Source organism: Callithrix jacchus, chromosome 1 (genome assembly GCF_049354715.1).
Source record: "Callithrix jacchus isolate 240 chromosome 1, calJac240_pri, whole genome shotgun sequence".
Lineage (NCBI taxonomy): Eukaryota > Metazoa > Chordata > Mammalia > Primates > Cebidae > Callithrix > Callithrix jacchus.
In genome coordinates this window covers 131,295,764-131,303,091 of record NC_133502.1, presented here as the reverse complement: position 1 = coordinate 131,303,091, position 7,328 = coordinate 131,295,764, and the positions used below count along the sequence as shown (strand labels likewise).

Below are 7,328 nucleotides of genomic sequence, written 5' to 3'. Positions count from 1 at the left end.
AAATTAGCTGGGTGTGGTGGTGTGCACCTGTGATCCCAGCTACTCAATAGGTCGAGGCAGGAGGATTTATTGAGCCTAGGAGGTTGAAGATGTAGTGAGTCACGACTGTGCCCCTGCACTTCAGTCTAGGTGACAGAGTAAGATGCTATCTCAGTTTAAATAATTAAAATGAATTAAAAATCAATTTTAGCCACTCAGTCCTGGGCTCCTGCAGCATGATCTCCTTCCTGGCATCCAGCTTCTTCAGTGCACATGACCTCCCCCAAGTCAAGCACTGGCCCTTTCTTGGGCACCAGGTTCCCCCAGTGCACTGTGGCGGGCAGCTTCATCTTCCTTGTGTGCCTTTGATACAGAATGCTTCATGTCAGATGCCTCTGGTGAACAGCTTTCCCCTTCCTAGGCACCCTGGTGTGAGGAATTCTGTGGCTTAAAGAAGAGATGAAATGTGGAACGATATTAATATGAAAGACTTCTGCGAGAACGAGCATTTCCTTGAAGTCATCCCAGTGATGGCTACAATAGACTAGTTAATATTGTGCCAAAGAAACCACCACTGCTAGACAGATCGGGTGAAGGAAGCTACAATAGATATTACAGTCATGTTGATTACTGAGACTATGACAAGGGCCGCAGTTTTTCTCATGATCCAAGAAGTGGTCCACCTCACAAAGATGAACCTGGTTATAGATGGACAAGAGATGATCATTCTGCAAGCAGGCAACCTGAATACAGGGACGTGAGAGATGGCTTTAGAATAAAAAGTTTCTACTCTTCCCATTGTGTGAGAGAGTGGTCTCCTCATAAAAGGGACAATGCTTTTTTCAGAGAATCACCTGGTGGCAGAAAGGATTCTCTGCACAGCAGATCTGGCTCCAGTGTCAGTAGCAGAAGCTACTCTCCAGAAAGGAGCAAATCATACTTTCCATCAGTCTCAACATAGAATCAAAGAGAGGCCTGGCCAGTGTTTGAAAACATCAAGAGACACTTCACCCTCAAGTGCTTCATCAGCTTCTTCATCAAAGAAGACAAACCCAGTAGGCTAACTGAAAAGGAACTTGCTGAGACTGCAAGAAGGGGGCTTCTGAAAAGCTAGAGAAATCAGATGAAAATACCTTGCCTGAAATTTCTGAGTATGAGGCAGGATCCACAGCACCATTATTTACCAACCAGTCAGAGGAACCTGAGTCAAACACAGCAGATTGAATAGACTTATTTGAAGATAGTCAGCTAACCAGTCGCTCTAAAGCAATGGTATCCAAACCCAAAGAGATTGAACAGGTTTACCGAAAAGACTGAACCTTTCAGGATGGTGGTAAAAATGCTGATTGAAAAAGATCCTTTATTAGAAAAGTCTATACAGTTTGCATTGAGGCAGAATTTACATGAAATAGAGACAGGGTTTCACTATATTGGCCAGGCTGGTCTCTAACTCCTGGCCTCAAGTGATCCACCAGCCTCAGCCTCCCAAAGTGCTGAGATTACAAACGTGAGCCACCGCGCCCGGCCAACACATGATACCATGTGAAAATATTAGAATCCTGAGTTGTGATTTTATTGACTTGCTTGCTTTTTCTTAGGCTTTGTAATATGCTAAAGTGTACTATTGTAATAAACTGAATACTTTGGTATCTAAGAGAATTTAAAAAATCAATTTTAAAGAAATACTCCACAGGACAGAGAATAAAATAAAGAAGGACAGACATAAAAATGAGGGCAGAGGTAGAGTGAGAACGCCTGATGGTTTTAGGCACTTGGCGGAGGGGTAAAGCAGGAAAGCTGACCTTATACCCCAACCCAGGACTTTTCAGGGAGGACAACTTTTTCCTGCTTTCCACTATCCTTTACTTACCACACTTCATGTACACAGAGAGATATATATAACTGATAAAGAGTACTTACCTGCTCTGTGGTCTTTGCATTTTATTGTGTATTAGAGCCTTGGAGCCTTGAGCTAACGGATGAAAGATCCTTTGTGGTGGCAGCATAAAAATAGGTGATATGGTTTTGTTCTGTGTCTCTACCTAAATCTCATCTTGAATTGTACTCCCATAATTCCCATGTGTATGGAAGGAACCCAGTAGGAGATAATTGAATCGTGGGGCCAGTTTTCCCCATACTATTCTTGTGGTACTGAGTAAGTCTCATGAGATCTGATGGTTTGAAAGGAGAAACTTGTTTCACTTGGCTTGCATTCTCTCTTACCACTGACATGTAAGATGTGCCTTTCATCCTCTGCCATGATTGTGAGGCCTCCCAAGTCAAATGGAGATGTAAGTCCAACAAACTTCTTTCTTTTGTAACTTGCCCAGTCCCAGTTATGTTTTTATCAGCAGCATGAAAATGGACTAATACCGTAAATTGGTACCAGTAGAGTGCTGAAAAGACACCTGAAAAACGTGAAAGTGAACTGGATAACAGGCAGAGGTTGGATCAGTTTGGAGAACTCAGAAGAAGACAGGAAAGTGTGGGAAATTTTGGAACTCTTTAGAGACTTGTTGAATGGCTTTGACCAAAATGCAGATAACAATATAGACACTGAAATCCAGGCTGAGGTGGTCTCAGATGGAGATGAGAAACTCATTGCCCAGTGGCCTAGGAGAAAAAGATAGTTTCATGGGCCAGGTCCAGGGTGCCTTTGCTCTTTGCAGCCCAGGGACTTGGTACCCTGTGTTTCAGTGGCTCCAGCCATGGCCAAAAGAGGTCAAGGTGCAGCTCAGGCTGCTGTTTCAGAGGGTGCAAGCCCCAGACCACGGGAGCTTCTATGTGGTGTTGAGCCCGCAACATAGAAGCACAGAAGCCAAGAACTGAGTTTGGGAACTTCCACCTAGATTTCAGAGGATATATGGAAACTCCTGGATGTCCAGGCAGAAGTTTGTTGCAGGGGCAGGGCCTTCATGGAGAACCCCTGCTAGGGTAGTGCTGAAGGGAACTGTGGGGTCAGAGCACCTACACAGAGTCCCTACTGGGGCACTGCCTAGTGGAGCTGTGAGAAGAGGGCCACTGTCCTCTAGATTCCAAATGATAGACTCACCAAAAGCTTGCACTGTGCATCTGGAAAAGCCATAGACACTCAGTACCAGCTTGTGAAAGCAGCCAGGAGGGGAGTCATACCCTGCAAAGCCACAGGGGTGGAGCTGCCTAAGACCATGAGAACCTACCTCTTGCATCAGCGTGACCTGGATGTGAGACATGGAATCAAAAGAGACATTTTGGAGCTTTAAGATTAGACTGCTCTGCTGCTTTTCAGACTTGCCTGGAGCCTGTACCCCCTTTGTTTTGGCCAGCCAATTCTTCCCAATTATAATGGCTGTATTTACCCAATGCCTGTACCCTCATTGTACTGGGAGGCACAATGTACTAGCTTGCTTTTGATTTTACAGCTTCATGAGTGGAAGGGACTTGCCTTGTCTCAGATGAGACTTTGGACTGTGGACTTTTGAGTTAATGCTAAAATAAGTTGAGATTTTGGGTAACTGTTGGGAAGGCATGAGTTGTTTTGAAATATGAGGACATGAGATTTGGGAGGGGTCGGGGTTAAATGATATGGTTTGGCTATGTGTCCCCACCCAAATATCTCAAATTTTACTCCCATAATTCCCATGTGTTGTGGGAGGGAGCCAGTGGGAGATGATTGAATCATGGGGGTGGTTTCCCCCGTACTGTTCTCATGGTAGTGAATAAGCCTCACAAGACCTGATGGTTTGATACCGGGCAACCTGTTTCTCTTGGCTCTCACTCTCTCTCTTGCCACCACCATGTGAAACGTGCCTTTCACTATCCACCTGGATTGTGAGGTCTCCCCAGCCACGTGGAACTGTAAGTCCAATTAACCTCTTTCTTTTGTAAATTGCCAGTCTCAAATATGGCATTATCAGCAGCATGAAAATGGATAATACAACAGGCAAGGAGTGTGTTACTATCATGACATTCAAAACACTGCTGAGCTCACTCCAACTACAAAACTTTTATGTGCAACTGTAAGGACACACAATCTTGATCAAGTATTTCTAAAGAAACAATGTCAAAACCCACTGGAAACATTACATACAATGACCTGAGTTCTAAACACAGTCCTATGATACATTTTGGAAAAATCACAGAATCATCATTAAGTAGCTCATGCAAGAAACAGGTAGAGTCACATACAGAGCTTATGTGTAAAAGAAGAAAAAAAAGAGAGAGAGAGAGAAAGTAAATCCTGAGAGTCAAGATAAATAAAAGATGAAACAAATTACAATGTGTAAAAGCAAAAACAGTATAGTGAAGGTAAGCATTACACTGCAAATAAGTCAACAATCATGTACAATCAAAACTGCCCTTGACAATCCCTTAGAAAGGTGCCATATTAGATAAAACACCATCTCTCTGTAAGTCTAACAAAGCCAGTTTTTACCTCTAGCAATGGAACAGATCAGTATTTATTTGAGTGATTTTGAGTTTAGGGCCATGTAGTATAAAAAACATATGTCTCTAAAAACAATAGGAGCAAACTCAGCATGGTAAGCAGCTTTGTCATTTAAATTCTTTAAACAACTCATTTATTCTCTCTCTCCCTTTTTCCCTATAATTGAGTATTTGTGGCTGAATTTATGTGTTAGAGACCTGCATAATAGGGACTTGTTACATCTAAGACAAAACCTGGAAAGAGAAAAGGGATCAGGCAATCCACAATTCATCAAACCCTCCAGGAAATATCAGAACAGTTTGCTTGTCCCTGCATTAATAGAACCTATTTTAGCCTATCTTTCAGAATTACTAAAGTTTTTGCTCATTTATAAATACATTCGATCATAGGAGCCTAGAAAATGTGCTAAGAACAATCATTTCTTGAGGAAGCCCTGTAAGGTGTTGCCACTCTCTGGAAACTCATTTAACCACACGGTGAGGCAAGTATTCTCCTTTTACACATAAGGAAACTCTCTCAGAATCAGATGTAGCTTGCCTCAGTAAGAGCTTTCAAGGAGCAGAGTCAGAATCAGAATCCACATCTACCTGAACCCCTGGTAGACATTCTTCCCACTCCCTTAGTTGGTAAGGCAATGGGCCCTGAAACCATGCTCCTCATGGACACACATAATTGAGATCATGCTTACTTTTCATCATATATGTTTCCTTAAGAAATCTCCAAGCATCCTCTAATCATGCACCTAAAAACAGGTTAAAGATAAAACCTGTGGTCCATGTTGATTACCATGCTGGGATGGTATCATTCATTCTGGTGCCTCATTATGCTAGGGACGCCACAAATATTTGTTGAAAGAATGAATAAAGCACTAATACTGAAAAAGAGAAAAACAAGTTTGGGAATAAAAATGAAATAGAAAACTAACAAAGCATTTGAATAGAAATGAAGTCTTTTGTTCATTTCATGCACATTGAGATTTGCATAAAATGAATAAGCTGAATAAACCAGCAAACTGAATTTTAGTACAGTTTTGGCTATTCAGAACAAGCATGATGAATATTTCAAACTAAAGGTTCACCACATTTACTTGGAAGATGGCTCCTCTTAGATCACCTCACTTTCATGGTAAAAAATGGAAAGGGCAGACTATTTCTAGAAATATTTTCCATTAGGGATACAACATTTTTTAAAGTGACAGCCCAGCAAAACTACATAGCATCCCAAAAGTTTTGTGGCACATGTAAGTCCCTGTTGGGCAATACAGCATTATAATTTCCTTCTAAACTATCTATAAATTTGCTTACTAAGTCAGGATAAATCTCCTTGAAAACTGCGTAGTTCCTTCCTTCTCTCTAACCATTGCAATTCATGCCAGAGATTCTGCAGAGTACAGTAGTCAGGGAAAGACTGAGATAAAGGGTTAAGAATAGATTGAATAGATATCGTGAATAACAAAATTTATATAATAATACACTGTCAGGACCACCATGGAAGGGTAATTACCTATCATGTAGCTGGTATGACAAATGTTAATATTCGTGATCTCCAGGCTCAAAGTACATAATGCATATCACTGAACGAGGTAGTATACAGTAAAATTTATTCTTTCTTTCATTACGCATTCTCTATTAAATAATTCCAGGGAAAATGCATACCTCAATCTTTTCTTTAGAACGGTTGTGATCAATTATACCTATTAGCTGTTATAATAATCATGAAAGGTTAATACATACTCTAAGGAGCTCACTTTTCTCAAAGTCATGGTCGGATATGGAGGAAACACAAAATGCATGCCATTTTGTGACCACATGGAGTTTTAATGTGTTTGAAGCTGTAGTAAACATATTACTGAATGCAATGAAATAAGAAATTATTATACTTTGTTGTTAACATCCCAAGATATGGAGGGGAAGCACAGAACACAGTAAGATCTAATCTGTTGGCCCCCTCTCTCTCTTTGTAACCCTCTTCTCCACTCACCCTGCACAATTAGCCACAATAACACTTGTAACCCACCGCTGTGCTTGCTTGCTAATGGAGCTTTCTTCCTCTGTTGTAAACACTGCAAAGTCAAAAGCTTGTCTTAGACATCATTTTATTCCCGGTAGAGTTGCTATGTTTATAATGTATTCTCAAAAACAATCCCTAAATCACTTACGAATGAGAAGACAATAAAAATACTCTTAGTACCTTTGTGCAATTAACATTGCACAAAGAACCCGAGGCCCTACCATATTTTATCCCAGGAAAACCCCCTCAAAGCTCATTTCTGCTCTACAACTTCATGAAGGAGGAAGAAGAGCCCAGCAACAGTGAAGTGTAGGGTTCCTTTGGTGTCTGACTTGAGACATAAAAGTCAGGGGAAAAGGAAGGAGCAAGCTGAGAGCTGCCTGAGGAATTGCCTTTTCTCCACTCTATCCGGTCTTAACATTGATACCCTCCAATGATAGACAACTGTAACAGAAATAGTAAACACATTACTAAAGTCCTCTGTCCCATTTCTCTACCCAAAAGCTGAACAATGCCTTCTACTCTGCTATTTATTTCTATGTGCCCATCCTATGCACACAGAGAGCCAAAAATTCAAAGATCTCACAAATTATCATCCCATTTCTTTACTACAGAATATTTTAACTGTGAAAGAACAACATAGTCTGACTCTTACTTAACCTTTTTACTGAAAAATAATAAATATTCTGTCATTAAATTTTCTTAAAACACAAAGCATGCTATTTCCAGGGATCCATTCTCACTCATAAATATCCCACATTTATTATATTACAAATATCATATTTATATTCCAGTATACAATGGTATTTTTTTTAGTGCAAGGAAATGCTTCTGCCTTTATGGTTTTGTTGTTTTTCTATCAGATGATTAGAAAACCAAAGTATGAGCTTTATAGATGTCTGAGGCAATCCTG

At 40.7% G+C, this 7,328-nt stretch overlaps 1 pseudogene; it reads left to right on the top strand.

The window, feature by feature from the left end:
- The first annotated feature begins 215 nt into the window (after window positions 1-215).
- On the top strand, window positions 216-1,389 carry LOC100398519 (periphilin-1 pseudogene; annotated as a pseudogene).
- The last annotated feature ends 5,939 nt before the right edge of the window (window positions 1,390-7,328 follow it).